Source organism: Adiantum capillus-veneris, chromosome 20 (assembly GCF_014529385.1).
Source record: "Adiantum capillus-veneris isolate H3 chromosome 20, ASM1452938v2, whole genome shotgun sequence".
In the NCBI taxonomy this organism is placed as follows: domain Eukaryota; kingdom Viridiplantae; phylum Streptophyta; class Polypodiopsida; order Polypodiales; family Pteridaceae; genus Adiantum; species Adiantum capillus-veneris.
The window spans coordinates 130,812,018-130,836,435 of record NC_140950.1 but is presented as its reverse complement, the minus strand read 5'-3'; the positions used below and the strand labels follow the sequence as shown (position 1 = coordinate 130,836,435).

Sequence of the window (24,418 nt, the reverse complement as noted above, 5' to 3'; positions counted from 1 at the left end):
CTGATGGATCGATAAAACTCCCTAAAGCACCATGGATTTTCACAGGAGCCCAAGAACGCAAAGTAAAAGAGACCATTCGATCTTTGCGGACCCCCACTGGCGTAATGCACTCGCTCCGAACGTGTTTTACTAAAGAAGGAAAGCTTACCGGTTTGAAGTCACACGATTGGCATAAAATGTGTCAGGTACGTTCATAGTGGACTTTAATATCATTGCATAAAATGTGGACTTTAATATCATTGCTGCACATACTTTACAGTTTATTTTACCGGTTGCCATTGAGGGATGTTTGTCTCTCGACATCCGTAACACAATCTACAAACTTGCAAAGCTGGTGCAATGGATCTCACAAAAGGAGATCAACGTAGACTCCATACCATTCGCCAAACTAAATGCTGCGGAGCTTGTGTGCATGTTTGAGAAACATTTTCCTACTACAATGCTAACCATTCAGGTGCATCTTCTTGTTCACATAGTTGATGAGGTGGAAATAGCTGGCACAGTTCATTCCAGATGGATGTTCTTCTTAGAACGTTTCATGAAAACGCTTAAGGGATATGTGCGTCAAAAGGCACGTCCGGAGGGTAGCATGGCAGAAGGTTGGTTGGTATCAGAGTCCCTAGTGTACATTGGAGAGTGGCTAGACGGATTTGATAAATCCCGGGACACGCTATGGCGAACCATAGATGATGAGCGCATATCTGGGATTGTCATGTGCAATCTCGGTGTTGAGAAGAAGATGACGGAAGATCTAGAGGCTAAAATCAACCGATTTTGCATGCTTCACAATCCAGTGATGCAAAAGTGGATTTCACAATATGAGGATGCAAAGCAAGAGCGACAAAGGGCACGAATCGAGTGGAGACGGGGAAGACGACCACCGATGCACTATCCAGCGGTTTGGAGAGCCTACCAACCTTCATGAGCTTAAGATGGTTGCACAACCAATTGAAAAGCGCACAACAATGCGGTGACGAAGTGACTGAAGAAGAGTGGGAGTACTCTCGGGGTTGCGCGACCAAGGTAAGTTTGCAATGTACGACTAGCAAGTGACTTTATTTATAAACGTTTGAACGGCCACTCATAATCTTTGTTCGTTGTAGTATAAGTCATACACAGCAGCATGGTGTAAAGGTCGACATTTTAGGGTGGAACGAATCGACAAAAAGCGTTTTACTCAAGATTGTGGAATCATGGCAAAATTTGAACAGTTAGTCGACGACGTTCCTCTGATGCAGATCCTGTGGTGGCGGAACTCACTTACTTCGGCACGCTGCAAGAGATTTTGAGGATCGATTACAGAGGATTTTTTGTCGACTTTTCGACGTGCAATGGTTCAAGATAATCATGGAGGGTCGCAACGCTACTGTGCGTAGAGGAGAGTCTGGTTTTCTTGAGGTGGATTCTACTAAGAAATGGACTGACCTAAGAGACACTTTCGTACTACCCGAGCATTGTGAACAAGTAAGTATGTAAATAGTTAACATCCCCCTTTTACAAGTTATGTGCTTGAAAGCTCTCATGTAAGTTATGTGGCTCTGGCAGGTAATATTTCATCCTACAAAGTCTACATCAAACTGGTGGTACGTCATAGAGGTAGCCCCTCGTAGTGCAAGGACGTATGAAGGCTACCATGTGCCAATCACAACGGCATCAATGGAGGAGATCAGAGAAGATGCTCAATCAGAAGCCGCTGCGGTGGTGCCAGACGAGCATCAAGATGCTACTACTCTATATGGGGTGCATGCAGAGGAGCTACAAAATGAAACAGAGGATATGTGTTTAAACGGAGAGCTCTATATAGATATAGGAAGTTATGCTGAGTTATGCGAGGATGAGAGAGAGATCTCTTAAAGCCACAAATATTGTATTTGAACAATTTTGCTCCGTGTTGTAAAAGCTCTGGCTCTCTAAGTACCTTCCATGGTGTATAACGCTCTTTTCTACTCGCGCTCACATCTTTTGATTGAAAATTCTGAGTTTTCGACTTGCCTCTTCTATCACTCAATTCATTGCGTCATTGTATTTATATGCGTCATTACGTCATTGTATTTAATGGTCTTTGCGTCATTGTCTACTCTATTCATTCAATATTAAGTTTAAATATTCGTGTGTTTAATGCAGGTATGGATGATGAGGAGTTTCTTTCTTCTTTGTCACCGCAGCAGAGACAGTGGTACGTGGAGCGTCATCGCTCTGGCGCATCATCGCGCGTTCCTACTCCATCCGCATCTCCCTCTCTTTCGGAGCATTCGGCACGCTCCGAAGCTTCGACGTCGACGAGACGAGCTTCACACTCGTTTAGACACCGGCGCTCTAGTGGTGGCGGTGGCGGTTGTTGTGGGGATTCCGCCACCGATGCCTCCACACCGCCTCGTGTTCGACGAGGCTCTTTACCCTCCCCTTCTTTGCCCGCCCCCACACCAGCCACAACATCGCCATCTACGCCAGGTTTTGCACGGCTGACTGTTCCTAGAAGCTACACACCTCTACCTACTCCGCCAGGAGCCACCCCACTCGACACTCCTCGCTTCGGAGCCCAGACGTCAGTGGAGACACCTGACGTCCGTACCCCCATCGACACGCCGCTAGAGACCCTTGCCGGGACACCCAGGTTCACGCGTCACCGGCCAGAGGGCTTGTCTTACTCCATCGACTTCAGCGGCGGCATCATCATGGATGATGACGGCAAGAAGGTGATCTCGCGCATGCGTGGTCTTTGCTCTCAGCTGTTTAGACACTACATACTAAACAAATGGAGTGAAGTACCATGTGATTTAAAAAACAGAGTCATCAGCATACTTCATGATGAGTTTCCCGTTCCAACATGGGATCAGCGCTTCAATGAAGACATGATGAAGATTCGAATGCGCGAATACTGCAAACACAAGCGTTCCGAAGTGCAAAAAGCAATCAAGAATGGGTGGAACAGGCCAGATTGGCTGGCCAAAGAAGATTGGAAGAATGCGAAGAAAGCAGCACGCGAGAATCCCGACAAGTGGAAGCAACAAAAGGATGCAGCCAGAGCGCGAGTAGAGGCAGGGAGCTCGCACCACTTGGGGAGCGGTGGATGGGCATCATTTGAGGCCGATTTTGTAAGTGTTTTCACATTGCTCTTTATGTTCGATAGTTTAGGGTTTATGAGTTTTTTAATTCTAACATAATGAAATCTTTGTATGTTTTGACAGTGGTCGATGACAGGACGTGATCCCACACCGTACGAGCGCGAGTACGCAGGCAGGAAGGGCTTAAACGCCCTGATGGACATTCTTAGTTCTCGCGGCGGCATGGTTAGTATTAGGGTTTACTCTTTTTTATTTTTTGTATTGTTTTATAAATGTCGTTATATGTTTATACTTACTGAAAGCTGTCTAATTGTCTTTTTTTGTAGAATCCGACAGATACGCCGCTTGGACGCGATGAGACGTCTGACTAGACGACGTCAGTTTAGTCGTAGCTAGATAGCATTAGTTTAGGGTTTCTCATAGCTTATGTATCATGAGACGGATTTTATACGTCTTTTTGAACCATGTATATTATTACATTTGTCACCGCAGTTCCTTTTGCCAATCAATTCTTTATGCCTATGATGTTGTACAATTGTCATTATTACATTTTCCAATCAATTCATTTTGCCTATGATGTGTAGAATTGTCAATTTTGCAAACAATGCGTCTTGTGGGTGACTATTTTGGGTCTATTATCTACTCTTGCACTTTTTTTAAAAAGTGAATCAAGTACAATATGGTTGATGGGTGGCAAGGCATTCAATGCCCTGCCACCAAAAAAAAATTCTCTTGGGCGTCGCTATAAGTGTCGCTATTTATGGCTCTGTAGCGTCGCTATGAACGTCGCTATAGTCTTCAGTGTAAACGTCGCTATAACCGTCGCTATGAGCGTCGCTATAAGCGTCGCTATATAGCGACGCATATAGCGACGCTCTCGTAGTGACGCTCGTAGCGACGGTTTTAGCGATGCCGGGGGTTATAAAAACCCAGTGTATTTCCGTCGCTAACAGCGTAACAAGAGCACACAACCTCTTGTAGTGCCATAGCATTATTTAGGTAAAATAGGATTGCATAGAGAGAATGATATAAAATAGTTACATAGACTGCATAAGAAAAATGATAATATAGCGGCTATATAGATAGGATGGAGATAGAGAGAAAATCATTTGCTACTGCATCACCCGCCAGGGTCAAATGGAAAGCATTGGCTGTGGCCATCCACCTGTAAAACATGCATCTTCAAGCCTTCCTTTGCACTTGTAGGCCAATAGACACGCCACCCTTCCAGCTCTTTATAGCACGGAGCTTCGTCACTCTGCATCCACAAGCCTTCGTGCCAACCATAAACATGCTTTCGACCACTTGAAGCATTGGTACCATAAGCTGCTATTGTGCCATCTCTTACAGAACCCTCCATAGTATAGTCCCCTTCAAAAAAACCTCGCAATTGATATAAAGATACATGTAAAGCAGCCTCCAACAACATAGCTATCAATAGCATAGCATAAAGTAGTCAAACCCTTCCATTTGCCTCTACTTGATGCATAGCCAAGCAAACATGATCCCTTTGCATACCTGCATCCAAATCTTTTAAATTTGGCACCAAAACCAACTCTTCAGACTTAAGAGCATGACCTGCTCGAGCTTCAACCTGTTCTTCAAAGACCTCATCGCCAACAAGGTTGACGAAACCTTCCTCTTTGCATGGAGCCTCACTCTCATAGGCTGCACCTGTATCAGCTTCCATAGAGTCATCTGCCAGAGCTAACTCTCCACGGCTACACACCAACTCCTAAACTTCAAAGTGCACCTCGACATGCCCATGAAGGCAAGGTTTCCCCACCCCCTGCATAGATAAATCAACTTGACCTACCACAGCTTCTGTTCCTAGCTCCTGCAAGTCATCCTCAAAAACCTGCTCTTCAATTAGGTCTGATGCACAATCAAACCATATTTCTTCCTCCAATAGGGACTTATCATCATGAGACACAAGATAGGGCTGCTCAATTGGCCGGTTTACACAAGGCATAACAATATACTTCTCTTAGACCTTTAGTTGGTTGGCAGGCAACTCGCATACATTGTTCATCACTTCATCCACATGAAAAACATCATAAGTTCCATACCTAGAAGACAGGGATTCTGTCTCCCATGTAGCATCTGTATCCACACTGTTGCTAGAGCTATGAGAACTGTCGGACTCCTCTCCTGTTTTTGCCGACTACCTTCCTCAGCATTGCTGGCTCTGGAACCAACACTTCTTCTTTGAAGTCTTTTATCACTTTATCCTCTTGAGGAAGAAAACTTGGTGTCACCCTGAATATACCCCTCTTTATCCTTTGAGACCTGGTTGGCACTTCTTCTACCCCTTCTATCCTGGTATCAGCTTCATGTGCTTTGATCACATTCATATCAATACAAAAAGGAGCTTTCACCTCTTGATGCTCTTTAATCTATTTGGGCTTCGATCCACTTGCTACCGTGACTGCCGACTGTAGCAATCCTGCCTCCATCTTCTTCTTCATCTTTCGACTCTTTGCTCTGGCAACTTGGACAGCTTCATCAAAGGTCCTCGGATCTTTATACTCCACTCTCTCACGAACATAAGGATGCAAGCAATATAGAAACCTTTCCATCTTAAAGTATCCCGCATTGGTTGCTTGGGGTAGCAGCCGCAAAATCCCCCAATAAGCTTCAAATTTATCAACAAAAGCATCAAAATTTGCACTTACGTCCTGTTGCAAACCTTTGAGCTTTGCATCTGCTTCCGAAGCCGACACCACCTTTCGATACCTTTGTAGAAAGTGCTCTCGAAATCCGATCCAATTCTGCTTGTGTGCATCTTCTAAGCCATCGAACCAAACTTTTGCTTTACCTCGCAGCACCAAAGGTAGAGTCTGGAGCTTTGCTTCTTCACCTGGCATCCGTAGTACCTTCAGCATAAAGAGCCCAAAATCGGCAATCCACTCGTCAGCATCTTCATCTCCTTTGAACACTGGACCAAACTCCTACTTCATCTTTATTCACCAACACCTTAATAGGAAGCAATCAATGGGTCCTCAGTAGGGGCACCACAAGATGGAAAGGGGGAAATGGGAAAACCACCAGCACACTTGGTGAATGCCTCTCTATAGCCCAATGATCTCAGAGCACGCCTATTCTCTAGTAAAAACACACTTTGATACACACTCTGCAAACAATCAATGTCCAAGCCCGTACCCAACCAGCCCTAGTTGTATACACCCGGTTGCAAAGCATACAACCAATTATCTTGACCTTTGATTCATCAAAGCACCATATATTCACATATAGGCACTCATGACAAGCAATCTCGACCCCTTCAAGCACCTCAAAACTGTTGGTAGACTCAAGCTTTCCCGCTAACCATCATACTCAAAATACCCACCACAACCATATGGGAAGTACTTGCTCAATCAACACTGATTAGAAGCACACATGCACTAATGCACCATTGAACACAGAAGCAAGAAAGAAAACTAACATTGGTTTGGGAAGAGACCAAAACAATATCATGACAAAATTTCCCAGTAAGGGACCCACAATGGTGGAACTGCAAAGATATTAATGATACTCTTCTTTCAATGTTTTTTTCGATTTGCTGCAGCCCGCCTCCTTGCCACAGACTTCAACTATGGCTCTTGTCTTTCTTGATTTCAGCATCCTCATAGCTCGCCCTTATTATCTTGCGATTGACAGGCCGCCTCTTGCTCTGGAAGCAACCACTTGATGGCTCTCTTGCATGCACTCTCCACCCTGGCCTCCGTTCTCGGTTACTACATGTGACACACCACCATGATCTCCTGCCCTTAAGGTAACGTTCCCAAGAGCTTCTCCTTTGTAGCTCTCAGCCTTTTGCCAGCCCGCCACCTCAGATGGCACCTCTTCTGGCTATCTCTTTTCATGCTTTGGCGGCCCTGTCTTGGTTCCCTTCTTACGACAAGACGGCCCCCGCTCCTTCGCAACACTGGCCCTGCTCGCCCCTCTCCCTGCAATCGGCTGGTTGTACATAGGCCCTCGCCACCTCTGGCGGCCTCCTCATCATCCCTCTGGCGGCCTTCAATCACTGGCGCCTCTCTCTGTCCTTGTCACCTCCTGGCTTTAACTGTCCGGCCACCCCTTCACAGATGGCGGCCCTTCTTGCTCACCACCGAGATTCCCTCCCCTTGCTTGCTCTCGGGTTCCTGCTTTCGGCTCCCCTCAGCCAGCCCTTCAAAACTTGCTCTTTCATGCAGTCGGCCACCACCCGTTGCAGCTCTCGGCCCTCTCTTCTCTCCCGAACGCTGCCCATCTTCTCCTCCTCCAGATGGCGCTCCTTTCCCCCTGAACTTCAGCCCGCCACCTCCTTGAACTGCAGCTCGCTGTTTGTTTTTTTATAAATAGCATTAAAAAACCTTGGGTGTCATGGCCCCATTTCACAGGCCTGCATGCTTCCGATTGTCTACCAATGCCAAGAAAATTCAACTAGTTTGCCTTAGCAACGTCAAAACAAAGTTTCAAGGCCCACTCCACAAAAATGGTTCTCGGGTGATGAGATCTTTGCCTGCAGGAGCTGTGACGACAGATACGACCGTCGACCACCTTGTGCTCCCATAATTCCCCATTGGACAAGTGCCTTCTGGTATAAAAAAGCCTTTAGTTCAGAGCAATGAAGCATTCATATTTCATACATAACATGCCATCTCCATGTGTTGATAACCTTTAAGCTCATCGGCCAGTAGAGCTCAAAATCCCCAACTTGACCTGCAAAATGCTAAATTTGGCATACATAACCCGACCATGTTTGTTGTACCGTGCATCAAGTAGCTGCTCAAGAGTACCGCCATCAACCTGTTGATTTCCACACACTTGTTATTTGACTTTTCCTTGGGACGAGCAAATCTGGCTGCACCAGCATTTTATAGAGAGAAGGTGCAAACTCAGGTAGAGAAAGAAGAGAGAGGAGGGCGGGGGGTTTCTTTTTGTGTTTAATATATTGCCACGACAATTTTTGCGTTTATTACCGCGTTTATTACTGCCGTTAGTACCGCGTTTATTTTCGACCACAAAATTTAGCACCTAAACTTTCAAATTCTTGCTTAAACATCCCCTCCCCCCCCCCCCCTCCCCACCCCCCCAAATTTTGGTGTTTCCCTCTTCTCAATAAAATGTAAAGAATATTGTATAAAAATTTTAATTTCAAAAAGAGAGAGAGAGAGAGAGAGAGAGAGAGAGAGAGAGAGAGAGAGAGGGGAGGAGGAGGAGGGGAAGGATAATAAGATTACACTTGGTTATAATTAAAATAATCACTGTCAATTGATTAACATAACTGAGCATGTTCCCAAATCTAGAGAGAGGCAGAGGGGGGAGAGAGAGATGACCAAAAAACTCCATAACTGCAAAATGTTTATGAATCATCTTCCAAAGATCTCTACATGAGACATCATCCAATTCTAAGCCCATGGCTCCTAAATCAATAAAGAGAGAAACGGAATTGTCATTTGTGGATGCATTGGCTTCATCATCTTCAAGTTCGTCATCCTCCATCACATCATCTTCATCATCATGACAATCATCCTCGCTAAGACTTGTTGCCGCCGGACTTGATTCATCGACCTCCCTCTCCTCTGTTTCCACATCATCGAAAGTCGGAAGTCGAAGAGGTTCGAAGATGGTCTCCACTTCATTAGTGGAAAAAATAGTTCTCCCCCGACGTGTTATGGGAATTACGAACCAAAGTTTTGGTTGGTTGATTGCTAGGATATAGACGACTCATAAAAGAGAAGCTCAAAGTGAGTAACGTCGGTATACCTAATGCTACAAGTAAATAATAATAAAGAGATACATGTCACTCACCTGTCACAATTGCGCGGTAAAACTAAATTGTCATACCTCCCTATGTGATGCACACTAGAGCCACCATGTAGAGGCCATTCTCATGTCGTCTAGACACATTTTCAAACCACTTGCACTCGAAGATGAGGGTATGAAAGGTTCTAAAATTAACCTTTAGTATCCTTTCAATAGTTCCGCAGTACCTGGCTTCATCACCGTCTGTGTCAAAATTGTCCAGTTTTGCACAATCCATGGTGGTTCTACGCTCGTGAATGTGGCACGTAAGAAAGTGACGACCCTTTGACCACATAGAGTTAAAGGAAAGGAACTACAAAATAGAAAAATATATTCTATAAAATACATATTAAAGATAATTTTTAGAAAAAAATTTACAATATGGTTTAGGTATATGAGTACTCTACCTTTGGTACGCATTCTCCGTCTCGCCCACTCCTTGTCGGGGGTTGGGAAGGGGTGTGCCAGTCATGCACTGCAGGTGCTGATTGCAGTCACACTAGGTTTGCATTTTTTTAAGGAATCTTTGTCCGGTTCACTAGTTAGCGGGTTTCAATAGGTGTGTATGCTATTGTTTTCATCCTACATCAACGTGCAAGTCATGATGAGGTACTAATGTCTGAAATTGCCCATCGATGAGGCGAAGCGCTGTAAAATTTTGTTTTGAGTCAAAATCTTGTAGAGGATGCAGTGCATCGGTCGAGCCCCTCTAACTGCTGCAAGCATCATGCGAGACCACAACACTCAGTGGTTGCAGAGAAACGAGCCCCCCAAGCACTGCGCGGGATGACGCTCTTATATGTGGCCGCAGGCTACATGAGAGAGAGAGAGAGAGAGAGAGAGAGTCAGAGAGAGAGAGAGAGCTGACCCATAGGCTGGCCAAATGAACCAATGGCGAATTGCAATAACTCCTAGAATCTGCCCATAATTTACTGGTGTGCAATATAATGGCCATATATCACCATCAACCGGTGAGTATAGAAGAAGAGAGGCATCTACGGTACTAGCTACTATCAATACACTCACGAATCATCATGTTGACAAGGCAGAGAATGAGGATGCAAGAAAATTTTACACCACAAAATTCCTTGCTCACTTCCTCTCAGTCTCACTCTAAACCAGCTACTCTTCATCCCCCATTTCCTGAGCTTGCAATAGCCTCAATTACATTGTTTCATACCTTCTTCAAGATTGCAAATTCAACTTTTCAATGCCTCACAACACATCAATAAGTGTAGGTTCTCTCGCCATTGGGGCCTCTCGTATGCATGGTACATCGTCACTACAAGAGGTCACTTGAATTCCGGCGCCACATTACCGGCCTCAATGGCGGGCGTCGGTATATGTGTGTGTATTTATGGAGGGAGCCAAGTTTTTTTTTTTAATTTCATTTTCAAAATTTCAACGCCTATTTCAGCATGTGTTCCGATGCCAGCACGAATGCGCATTCCAACGCCCCTTCCGTTGGCTGTTCCGACGCCTATACCGGTAGTTGTACCGTCGGTACCTGCAAAAACCGAAACTGCGGGCTTTCTCTGCGCATTTCTAATAATTCTTGCGCCACATCTCAAGCTCTCCTGTTCGCCCTCTCTCATAGATCTGCTGCGATACACGCCGTCAAAGGTGCTAATTTTGCTTGTGGGTTAGCGTATAACACTAAGGTAAGATTATTTTCATGTTTTCTTGTATATTTAGGGTTTAGGGTTTAACTTTTTGTTTGTGTTTGTGTGTGCGTTTTTACAGGTTCTACAACATAGGCGACCAGTTTCATTGCTCAAATAGGACTAATGTGAGTGCTTAAGCTTTTAAATGCATATTAAGTTTATTTAAGTTACTTTGTATATTAAAAAAAGAAAATTTCATGCTTTAAACTTTGAATGCTTTAAAAGAAATTAGGATTTGTTATGTGAAATTTCATTTTAAATTATGGAAAAAATTTGTTTAAGTTTGTGAAAAAATCTTGTTTTGAAGAAATTTTTTATTGAATTATGTCTTTTTTTCAAATTATGTAGTTGATGGGGTTTATGTTTTAGGTTAATTTTAAGTTATAAGTAAGTTAGATTAGGTTAAACACCATTTTAGATGAAATGGGAAAATGCCACAACTTTGGGACTAATTTCAACGCCTATGGATTCCTATTTCCCATTAAATTTGGAAAAATTTCATTTAATTTGGGAATGTGACAAAGAGATAGATTCTCAAGAAAATGGTGGTGTTGAGAAACACCTTTTAAAAATTTTATTTTTATGTGGGTGTTTCAAAACACTTCATAAAAGAGATAGATTCTCAAGAAAATGGTGGTGTTGAGAAACACCTTTTAAAATTTTTATTTTTATGTGGGTGTTTCAAAACACTTCATAAAAGAGATAGATTCCCAAGAAAATGGTGGTGTTGAGAAACACCTTTTAGAATTTTTATTTTTATGTGGGTGTTTAAAAATACTTCATAAAATCATACATAAGCTGGGGAAATAAAACAATGAGCAAGATATGAAATGCTATTCAATTTCTCCTATTAAGCTAGCATATGCCTTCTCCATGACATTTGATGGGATCTTGATTGTTTCCACAATTCTTCCACCCCTTGGAGTCCATGACCATACAATTGTATCAACACACTCCCAGCGCTTTGGGTCAGCAAGATTGCAGCACCAACTCTTTTTCCAACAATCCTCATATTGTTCTTGGATTGTGGGATTTCTTTTTCGATGTTTTGGTTCCCAATACTGAATCAGAACTTTCTTCTAGTTAGGAGATGATTAGTCTACATCAACGTTTGACTCTGCCACTCCTAGCCATATCGGATATTCAGGATCTGCGGGTCTCACAAGAACAAGATCCCCTTTTCTTACATCAATTTGAGGCCTAAAGGCCTCTTGTGGCCTTGCACTTTGAGGACCAACATAGTGATCATTCAATTCTTCATATCCTTGTAACTCATCTCTGTCTTCCTCTATCTCTTGCATTCTATGACTCCTTGTAGTCTTTGGCCAAAATGTTGTATATTCACCAATGTGTTTATTGGTTGGTTGTTCAAGCGCATTGATTATGTTTTGCCAATAAGTGATAACAGGCTCCATGTATTTTGTGGAGTCATGGTCCTTTCCCTTTAATAGAGAACATCTTTTCCAAAATTCAAGATATGACTTAATCCCTTGAATAACAAGCGGACTATCTCTCACATAGTCTGCTATAGGTACCACATCTGGACAGCCTGTTGGTAATTTTGGTTTTCCCTGGTTTGGCATTCAATCGGGTGATTTGGGATGAATTTTGTACTGCATTACTGGGACTTCACCTTGCATATAGAAACAAAATTGAAGTGGCTTAGAGTGTCCGACTAGAGTATCTTGTCCGTCACACATGTACCCTTGCACAAAGGATTTAAAGTCGAGAACTTGTGTCATCAAAAATGGTGTTGGAGCTGAGCTTTCACATTTTTGAAAATGTTCCATCAGATGTGGAAAAGTGAATGTCATTCCTATTCGCAATCTTTCTGAGAACCTACTAAACATTGCATCTATGTCCTCATGTGTATGACCCACCATTAAGAATCCCAAATGCACGGTTTTGAAAACTCCTTTTGCTACTAACAAGGATAAGTATGAAAACAAATATCGATTTTTATTCTCTCCTGCACAATTATCTAGATGTAGCAAAAGATTCTCAGACAATTTTTGAAATACAGCAGTGGATATGGTATCCACAACACATTGAGAGGAAGTTGATTGTATGTGTACAATATCTTCATTACATCCCTGGATGGCCAACAGTGGTGTCATTGTTGATGCATTCCTCTCACGCTCTTGCTTCATTTTGTTTTGGAGGTCTAGAGCTCTCCTTGAGTTCAATGCATTGAATAATGTTACATTGCTGCGTGGCATACCGTCATGTCATAAATCTCCTTGTCCATGGTTTTCAGTTCTTTCCAGATTCTGTAAGAATAATGCAAGGGAACCAATTGTAGCATTGGGATCTGAAGGCCATAGACCATTAAGTGAGAAGTGACCATACATTCCATGACCATGTCTATGTGTTATCATACCTGTTAATGATACTTGCAATTGATATGCATTCGCATAATCTTTTGAGTTCACACGCAACCTAGGTATTGTTGTCTTTTTTTGATCCATTTTATCATGTATAATGCATAAATACTTATCCTTTTGCAACTAGGAGAACTTACGCCAGGTGTAGTACACATTCCTACAACTTTGTTGTTGCAACATGTGAATTCGACGTTCATCCTTCAAACGTGCAATCATCTCGTCATCCTTTGTCGACTCTAGTTGAGACTTTATCCGACTACACACAACACATTTGGAGAACTCACTTGTTTTTGACAATGTCACATTAGCAAACTCTGTATTCCAAGTCCTATTGAATGTCGTGCTAGACATTGGCTTGAGACTCATACTGTCAAGTGTTTTATTGACATCATGTAAAATGTCCACTTGCTTGTACGTGTTTGGTATTGCAAGCAAAGTTTCCCTAGTACCATCTTCCATAGTTCTACTCTTATGTTGCATTCTCTCCGAGTTTTCATCAACAAAAGAGCGCATCAATGCCCTTCCCATTTCTGTATGGTCTCTTCCTTTTCTCATGACACCATCATTACCATGCACTGAGCATCTAACCCCACTCTCAAAATGTTCACGGTAACGATAAAATGAAGTTTTTGGAATGCCATGAATTTCGTACCAAGCTCTACTGCAAACCTCACTGCCATTAAAAGAAAACACATAGCATGTCTTTGTAGTTGTTTTTTTCTCACGCCATGCAGTCAACATTGTATCATACACATAGTTTGTTCTATTTTGCAAACTCTGTCCCCAAAATTCATTGCGCATAGCCATGACCTTATCTCGATTGGCATATTGACAACACCTTTTGGAACAATAATCTATGGTTGAAACAAGGTGGACAGATGCTAGAGATGCTTGATTGGATCTCTTAGAAGCTTTCACTGACATTTTTGGCTTCCTATATACAAAGCAATATTTCCGCTTTTTTGAAATAGGCTCTACCAAATAAGTTGATTCAATGCATGTGTCTTGTAACGCATGCATAGCATGTAGATCCTCATAGCATAACAATTCTTTTCCATCCATAGTTGTCACTCTCTTGATAGGCCAACAAACTAGGTTAATGCTGCATACACTAGCTTCTGCAGAAATAGTAGCCTCATCTGCATAGGATGTTTCGATACCAATACCAATGTTATCTTCACCTACCTCACCAAAGTTTACAGAGTCAAACGGACACACGTACATGACAACCCCTTCGGCTACTCTATGTGTTTTGCTTTCATCCCAAAGTTGAAACCTCTTATCCTTCCAAACCTCTCTGTAGCTCATTCCATTACATTGTGCATCCAATGCTCCTTTTGCTTTGTCAGCCTCATACATAAGAGCCCCTTTGTACTGCATCTCATTTATATGTTGCAACAACCCACTACTCCATTTCACAATACTATGAAAAGCATCTCCCACTGTCAATGCATCCATTGTTGGAAAAGGGATGAGTGCTTTCTTTTCAAAACACAAATCAACTGGCGCCGATACATTGCCTTCCCCAATAAGCATGCCAGAAAAATATGCACTTGGATTTATTTCAAATACAGTCCCAATGGCAACCTTTTGTGTCGCTACAAACATGCACACTCTATCACCATGATTGAAATTAGCCATACCTGCAAGAAGATTGCAAGAATAATTGTTAAACAAACCACTTGCAGAGTATATTGATTTACGTAGCATAAAGCATAACAAGTATGTATGTGGGTGTTTCATGAGAAGCACCCTGTGGCCTGAAGGTCATAGGGTTCCCTCTATGATACTAAGAATCTCTTTGTGCTCTATACTCTATCGTCTATGCTCTATGATCTATATTGACTTCCTATGGCCCCTAGACCACAAGGCGCCCTCATTGTTTCCAAAAAACCCTCATTGTTTTGCTATGGCCCCAGGGCCATAGCTCTCTATGCCGGTATAAAGCATATTTGCTCTATATTAGCTCCCTAAGTCATGAAGGCCATAGGGTTGTCCTCAAGATCACCTCACGGAGTTTCATGTCAAGTATATATACATCCTATGGCACCCCATGACCCTAGGGCCATAAGATCTCCAAATGAAACATACGACAATGTATGGCCCTTGAGCTTATACATTGCAACCCCATGACCCTAGGGCCATAGGATCGGCATATGAAACATACGACTATGTATGGCCCTTGAGCTTATACATTGCAACCCCATGACCCTAGGGCTATAGGATTTCCAAATGGAACATAGGGCAACGTAAGGCCATAGGATCGGCATATGAAACATACGACTATGTATGGCCCTTGAGCTTATACATTGCAACCCCATGACCCTAGGGCTATAGGATTTCCAAATGGAACAAAGGGCAACGTATGGCCCTTGAGCTTATACATTGACACCCTATGGCCCTAGGGCCACAAGACTTAAAAACATACAAAAAGACAACCTATGGCCCTAAGCCCAAGGGTGTGAGCATTGACACCCTATGGCTCTAGGGCCACAAGACTTCAAAACATACAAAAAGACAACCTATGGCCCTAAGCCCAAGGGTGTGAGCATTGACACCCTATGGCCCTAGGGCCACACGACTTCAAAAAATAAAAAAAGACAACCTATGGCCACGATGTCAAAGGTGGCCAAGATATCAATGCAGCCCCATGGCCCTAGGGCCATAGGATCTCTCTATGGAAGATGTGGCACCCTATGGCCCTTGAGCTTATACATTGCCACCCCATGACCCTAGGGCCATAGGATTTCCAAATGGAACATACGCAATGTATGGCCCTTGAGCCTATACATTACCACCCTATGGCCCTAGGGCCACAAGATCTCACAACATACAATAAGAGAACCTAAGGCCCCTAAGCTCAAGGGTGCGGGTTCAAGGGTGGACAAGATATCAATGTAGCCCCATGGCCCTAGGGCCATAGGATCTCTATATGGGACATGTGGCACCCCATGACCCTAGGGCCATAGGATTTCCAAATGGAACGTAGGCAATGTATGGCCCTTGAGCTTATACATTGCCACCCCATTACCCTAGGGCCATAGGATTTCCGAATGGAACATAGGCAATGTATGGTCCTTGAGCTTATACATTGCCACCCTATGGCCCTAGGGCCACAAGATCTCACAACATACAATAAGAGAACCTAAGGCCCCTAAGCTCAAGGGTGCGGGTTCAAGGGTGGCCAAGATATCAATGCAGCCCCATGGCCCTAGGGCCATAGGATCTCTATATGGGACATGTGGCACCCCATGACCCTAGGGCCATAGGATTTACAAATGGAACATAGGCAATGTATGTCCCTTCAGCTTATACATTTCCACCCCATTACCCTAGGGCCATAGGATTTCCGAATGGAACATCATCAATGTATGGCCATTGAGCTTATACATTGCCACCCCATGGCCCTAGGGCCGTAGAATCTCCATATGGGACATGTGGCACCCTATGGCCCTTGAGCTTACATATTGCCACCCCATGACCCTAGGGCCATAGGATCTCCAACTACAAAGTAGGGCAACGTATGGCTCTTGAGCTTATACATTGTCGTGGACCTAGGGCCATAGGATCTCTGACTGGAACATAGGGCTATGTATTGAAGCTTATCTATTATCGCCCCTAAACCCTAGGGCCATAGGATTTCCAAATGGAATATAGGGAAACTTATGGCTCTTGAGCTTATACATTGCCACTCTATGGCCCTAGGTCCACAAGCTTTCACATTGCCATCATAGTGTTGGGGTATAAAGCCCAATGTGGTCCCCAGGTAAGTGGGCGGGCCGCCAGGTATGAACACATATTCTTTTGTAAAAACCTAATAAGAACTCGCTATGCTCTACACATTACAGTAGAGCGAGTTCACCATATCATCGTTCTCTTCTTCTCGCACTCTCTCTCGCGTCGCACTTCCGCTCGTACTTCTTCAACTGGTATCAGAGCTCAGATCGAGGCTCGGGGCAGCACTGCAGGAGGCTAGAGTCACCAACTCATATTGGAGTGAAATTCGACGGGCGAAGACACGGCCCCAAATCTCGTGGGAAAGCTCGAAGGGCTTGGTGTTGTCAGAATTTCATTCTGAGGTCATCTCGGCCATCGTTCGGCTTCGACAAAGGTCTGCGCAGGCCATTTTCGACTACGTGGTCTCAGAGGGTGCAGATCCGACTCTGCAAATTTGGGGTTTTTGGCCTACGACTGCAGGTGTTGAGGATATCGACACTCCCAGAGTGTTGATTTGTGGCTGTCTACACATCGAAGGATGGCTCACAGTTCTTGGAGGCGTGTCACATACGACACGGGCGCATCTATACACAGACTGTAGGCGACATCCACTAGTTCATCAGGTATCTTGTGTTTGCTGCTTGATATTCCAGATTTCATCCTGACATTGCAGGTACTTCCACATGGGATGTATTGTCAGAGATGATGTATGTCTGTTGAGGGTTTGCTAGCTGTGAGTCACGCAGCAAACAACCGCCGCAGCTGTTACAGCATACAGTGGGAAATTTGTGGATGTATGACTTTGTGGGAAGTCTATGTACTGTCAGATTTACTGCAGCCTTTGTTGAGGGTCGAGTGAGATTTTATTGAACTGGGGGATTCTCGAATGTTGAGATCCTTTTGGTGATACAGATCTTGGAGCAATCCCTCGAGCACCTTTAGATAGGCAGCTAAGATGTATTGACTGTGAGTTAGACAGTTGTGATTACATCTTTGCTTTACTGCCGTTGAGGCATTGTCGCAGTTTATGCTTACAGCACAGTCAGAGACAGTACATGTGCAGGACATGTTTATCCACAGCTTACAGTGTTAGAGAGACAGTGTTTTTTGAGCTATTTTTTGGTCTATTTTTTGAGTACACCAGAGCCATTTTACAAAGGAGACTCTGCCGAAATTTATGCAGAATCTGAAGCTTTCTTGGTTCATTTGACAGGTTGATATTGGTTCAGAGGTCAGTTTACAGGGGAAACTCTGCCGAATTTTTCCCAGGAAAGTAAACTACTGTGAAGCGTAGCTATGGCTGGATCACAGGGCACTGCTCTTTACAATATCAAGAAGCTGGATGGAACCAATTTCCCATTGTGGAAGCAGCAGATTTGGCACGTGTTGGTACAAAAGAAGCAGATAAAACCTATAAAGCTCAAGGGGATAAAACCAGAAGATATGGACGAAGATGAATGGAGCAAAATGGAAGAATTGGCACTTTCTACCATTATGATGACTTTGGCAGAAAGCGTTTACTTCGATTTAGCAGACGAGATGTTGGCTTATCAAGCATGGTTAAAGCTGAGTGATCTTTATGAGAAGCAGAGTGCAGCTTCATAGGTATACTGGATTAAGAAGCTTGTTGACTTGAAGATGAAAGAAGGGACACCTATGTCCAATCATCTGAATGAATTCAACACAATCTATAGTCAGTTGTCAGCTCAAGGTGTCAAGTTTGATGACCCTGTTAGAGCTATGTTCCTGTTGATCACATTGCCGGAAAGTTAGGACACTTTTCTCACAACTGTGAGTAATTCTGCTGTTGGGTTAAAGGCCCGTGTGCCCGGCTGCCCGTTGTTCAGCCGCCCATGTACAGCCATTCATTTACTCATTCATAATAACTATACTCCCAGCTACACATTGTAGTGTGAGTACCGCCCCGCCATACACTGCGTCTATCTCCTTCTTCGTGCTGGCTCTCTGTGTGTGTGCTCTCCGATCCCAACAAGTGGTATCAGAGCTTGGTAGTGAGAGTATTGAGAGCTTCATCATCATTGTTGAGTGTGTTGAAACTTGCTGCTGTTTTATTGCCGTTTTTCGGTTTCGTGCACGCGCGCATTTCCAAAGAGCAGAAGGTTTTTCTGAGCTTGGCATTGGAAGGTTCAGCACTCTGCGAGTATTTTCAGCAGGCGTCCTGGGGTTTAACCCCCCTTTCGGAGCCATTCGTGCCATTAGAAATCCCATCCGAGCTACAGACTAGTAGCTACGTTTTTCATCTCTCTTTGGTAGTTTTCTGCTGCCAGAGCTTCCATAGCCATTACAGGTGCCATTGTTGTAGTGTCTTCCACTTACGTGAGCCCACAGCTCATTTGAGAGTGTGTAGCCTCTTCTTGGAGTGGCCTCATACACACAGATAGAGTGGGAGCTTGGCGACATTGTCTTCTTCGACTACAGGTACAGGTACAGGTACAGGTTACAGGTTACAGGGAGCTTTGGATACAGGTTTCTTCTGTGGTTACAAAACATGTATTTTGACTGTGGGACAGCCATGCATATGGTTGTGGTTTGAGTGGGAGCTTCTACTCTTCTGGGCAGTCTGTTTATGCGTGTTCTTGAGCTACAGGTTGACATCATCTATGTATGTTGATGGATGTGGATATGGCAGTTTGACAGACACTCTTTATGCATGATATTGTGGATATGGCAGTTTGACAGACACTCTTTATGCATGATATTGTGGAGATTTGGTTCACTTATACATAGAGCGGGTTTGCTCTTGCTTGCAGTGTTGCGGTTTGAGTACGGACAGGTACTTGGTTGAAAGTAGAGATTGGACTTCGTTGAGCTTGTGCATTGGTTATATGCTCACTTGGATCCATTTATGCTCACGGATTTGTGTAAGCTTGGTCAGCTTATGTCTCTATTGTGGTTATTCAGACATGGAGTATGTTTATGCCTCTATGACAGCTCATTGTTGATGCATTTTGTGGCACAGTTTGCCTAGGCCGGTTGAGTTACAGGTGTCACGGGTTTATGCATTTGTTTGTGGATTTCTACGTACGTTTTTTGACCATATTATGGGCTGATTTATACTCTATGCGTTTGCTCTTTGATTGAGCAGCAGGTGTTGTCAGATTTGCAACACTACTTTGTTGTGACAATTTGTTGGTTGGTTACAGGTTTCTCATTGTTGCATTCTTGTTGTAATGGGCACTAAAGAGGACACAGTTTTCAATATTGAGAAGTTGGATGGTGCTAACTTCTCATATTGGAAAGATCAGATTTGGGATGTCTTGGTGCAGAAGAAACAGATTCGACCTCTAAAGTTGCAGGGAGTTAAGCCAGAGAACATGGAGAGGGATGATTGGGAGGAGTTGGATGAGATGTGCAGGTCTACCATTAGGCTTTCCCTTTCAAAGTCTGTTTATTACAATGTGAAAGATGCACAGGGTGGAGCTTATGAGCTATGGCAGCGGAATTAATGATTACAGAGTAGAGTTATGTCACAAGAAGGGCAAGGCTGGACTAGACAAGGGCAACGCCCGGCTAGGCAGTGTGAAAAGGGAGTTCAACTAGGGCAAAGGGCTAGGAGCTTCCTATATAGTGGAAGGTTGGGAGGTAACTCCAAGGCACTAGCTCCCCTAGTCTTACATTAGTATGAAGAGCTAGCTACTTTTAGAGAGGGCGTGGAGAGCTTTTTGCATGTGCATGAGGGCAAGGCCATGAAACTCTCTACTCAACTGTTCTCGACAAGTATCTTTCGGTGGGCAACCCCGCTTGCGAGGAGGAGGGCCGACTGTGGCACCTGCACCAAACCCCTCGCTTTCGGGCTCGACGGATGCGTGTGGCCTTGGTGGGGATACTCCGTCTCTGTGGCGGGTGGTTTCAATCAACAATTGTGGCGGGCTGAGCATTTCTTGCATCTCGATGCCGCCTGTGAAGAAACCATCGCACTGTAGGCTTTTGTCCACACACACGGGCGCCCAAACCTTAGGGTTGGTGGCCAAAATCAAAATTTTGAAGGTTTAGGGGTGGGTATCCACAACAGGCATCCCCCCTTTTGCTCGTGACCGAACGGGATTGTTTCCCAAGCATTATATATTGGTGGTAACGTCATGATGGTGCCACACTGCCCAAATTGGCTATGAAATCTTCCTCCAACTGTGTCAAACTTCCATGGTGCCCTTCAATGGGTACATTTATGGTTCCATAAAGCTCGGACTACCAACAATATTTTCAGACGCTTCAAGCAACTTGGACTACCAACGAAATTGCCGGTCGCTTCAAGCTTGGAGCAAGAATGAAATTAGCAAGGCTAATTACCAGTGTCCACGGGATTCTTTATTGATAATTACTAGTTGCGGTGCATCCTACATCTACAGGACACCTTAGCGACATTTGGTATTTTTCTTGCTATTCCTTCCACTGCACTATGTCACCATGGATTCACATATCAATATGACTTTTGATTTCGAGCATAATACACCTCATCCTGCCCATGATGGCTCACGGCCGGATGCTCTCACAGAGAGTGCCTGCGATGCTATGGCAGGTGACGACACTTATGAATTGCTTGATATTCAAGAATTTTGTGCACTTCAGACACGTATATCGTTCATGGAAATGAAAACTTCACTAAGTTATCCATGTTTGTGATATCCAACAGCAGTCCAAGGGTCCTGCTAACACGCACATGCATCACACGTTGGTACGCAGGGGCAAGGCCCTTCTGATCATGGACAAGGTCCATCTCCCAATGCTTTGCACACTCTCATTGCAAAAGATGTGGATGAGTTGTTGAAAAACACCAAACCACCGACTTTTAAGGGAGAAGACCGAGATCGCAATAAGGATGTAGTGAATATCTTTCTCATCAAGTGGGATGGAATTCACGCCTTATGGCGTACTCCGGATGTAGTCAGAGAACTGCAAACAAGTTTAACTCTGGAAGGCAAGGCCTACAAATGGTGGATGTCTCTCAAGGAGAAGAATATCATACCACAGAGTTGGGCAGCTTTTGAAACTATGTTTCACAAAGAATTCTTGCCTACAAACGAAGCAGATTGGAATTGGACGGCTTGGGACACGTGTTCCATGCGCCAATACCCATCATTACTTGAATATATATCTCACTATCAAGATGTTATCCTCAACTTGGAATGCCTAGACACCTTTCAGCAAGTACGTGGGTTTATCCGTGGTCTGACACCAGAGCTTAAGGATCACGTCAAGACTCAAGACCCTAAAACACTTGAGGAAGCCATAGTGAAAGCACATATTCACGATGATCCAGATGAAAAGAAATCACATCATAATCATGTGCCTACTAATACACATGGTAATACACGCACACAATACGGGCACAATAAAAGGAAATTTATAGTATCCAATTCAGAAGCATCTAAAAAACCCAAAGGGTCCAGATGTCCTCTCTCTCCTGAGGACTTTGATAAAGCTAAGAAAGAGAAATTATGTTTTCAATGGTTAGGAAGTGGTCATGTCAAAAAGGATTGTCCCAAGGGGAAATCTACTACTCATGGAAAAAAGGATTGTCCCAAGGGGAAATCTACTTCTCATGGCAAGAAGAAAGCAGTGCACATTGTGCAACTGCTGCCTCTTAAGTCTTCCTCATGATTCTCTACAATGTAAGTAACACACACCGAGGTGGTGCATGAATGTTGTCTCACAGCTTCTATGTGGGAACAGACCTTCGGACCACATGAGTTAGTACGTATGCATGGATCTCTGCAAGGACACAAGGTACGCATCTTGGTAGATGATGATGCTACTCACAATTTTATCAATTATGGATTGGTGAAAAAACTTAAATTACCTCAAACTCTGAGTACTCACCACTACAAGGTAGCAATGATGAACGTATATGATACCGAAATTTGGGATACTCAAGTCCGAGCAGTCCCGTTGGAAGTACAAGGCTACTCCACATCCTTGGATTTTCAGGTTATGAACATGGAGAGGGAAGACGTGATCCTTGGTAGGGAATGCTTGAATAGCCTAGGACCATCACTGAAGCGTAGCTATGAGCACAACAGGGTGATGTTTGAATCCCATGGCGCACATGTGTTGTTGTTAGGAGAGAAGGATGTACCTTCTTCACCATGGATATGTACAGCTGAGCTTATGCAGCTCGTTTCTAATAATGAAATAGATCAAGTTTTATTGTGTTACTCACTGTCTCATTTTCTCTCTAACATTGAATCTGTTGAACATTCCTCAATGCCGCATGCTTCTCTCTCATCTCTTCCACCAATGGCTACTTCCTAACAAGCAAAAGTTGCTAGTGAGTTAAAAAATTTAATAAGGAATTTCATGATGCTTTTCCTAATGATTTTTCACCAGGATTACCACCGACACGATCGGTGCAACATAGCATCGATGTGGTTGCAGGCAGTAAACCTGTCAGTAGACCACCCTACCACATGAGTTACTCTGAAGCTACTGACGTGGAACATCACCTTGCTGACTACCTTAGCAGAGGGTTTATCGAGCCCAGTTCTTCACCATGGGCTTCTCCTATCCTATTAGTGAAGAAAAAAGACGTCAGTATGCGTGTGTGTGTAGACTACCGTAGCTTAAATGCGGTTACTGTTAAGAACAAGTACTCATTGCCACGCGTGGATGAGTTGTTCAACAAACTCACTCAAGCTCGCACTTTTAGAAAATAGACTTGTGGTCAGGATATCACCAAGTACGTATTCGACTTGCTGATATACCTCCGAAAAATTTTTGGACACTACAAGTTTTTGGTTATGCCTTTTGGGTTAATCAATGCGCCCGCAACATTCATGACACTTATGGATAGCGTCTTGAAGCCGTAGTTGGGCAAATTTGTCATCGTTTTTCTCGATGACATTCTAGTATACAGTTCTTCTGAAGAAGAACACTTACAACAACTGAGACATGTGTTCAAATTGTTACGAACAAATAAATTACATGGCAAGGAATCTAAGTGTGATTTTCTAAAAGAAGAAATTCACTATCTTGGGCATGCTATTTCAGCTACCGGCCTACATATGGATCAATCCAAAGTGGATACAATACGGCGGTGGCCTGCTCCTAAAAATCTGGAAGAATTATAATTTTTTTTTGGATTTGCAGTTTTTTATCGACGATTCGTTAAAAACTACGCTAATATTGTTGTTACCATGACGGACCAGCTGAAAGGCAAAGGCAAAGATTTTCAATGGGGACCCGCTAACCAACATAGTTTCAATACGCTTAAGGATGCATTAGCTACAACTCCAATACTAGCTATTGTAGATCCTTTGAAACCATTTTTTTTGGAAACGGATGCCAGTGACCGTGCTATTGGAGCAATCCTGCTACAAGACGGGTGGCCAATTGCATTTGAAAGCAAGAAGCTTGATGCAACACATCAGAACTACTCTACTTATGCATGCAAACTCTATGCAATAGTGTCTGCCTTAAAAACATGGAGACATTATTTGTATGGTGCTCAGTTTGAAATTGTGTTTGACCATGAAAGCATCAAATGGTTTACACAACAAACTGATTTGAAGGGTCGGAAAGCTAGGTGGACTGAGATTCTTCAGGAATATGACGCCAAGCTCTGGTATCGTAAAGGACAATATAATGTGGTGGTTGACACTCTAAGTCGTATGCCAGAGATCAATTCTCTCTTGTTCATGGAACTTCGTAGTGATTTTTTGGATTCTCTAAAGGGCAAGTATGAGTATGATGACACATATTCCAAAATGTGGAGGCATGTACAAATGAGGGATCCTTCTCACTCCAATGATGGTAGTGTAGCGTTAACTTCCACACATAGTTC

At 43.6% G+C, this 24,418-nt stretch overlaps 1 pseudogene; it reads right to left on the bottom strand.

Moving 5' to 3' along the window:
- Positions 1 to 4,108: 4,108 nt before the first annotated feature.
- LOC147433240 (uncharacterized) lies at positions 4,109 to 7,316 on the bottom strand (annotated as a pseudogene).
- Positions 7,317 to 24,418: the final 17,102 nt, after the last annotated feature.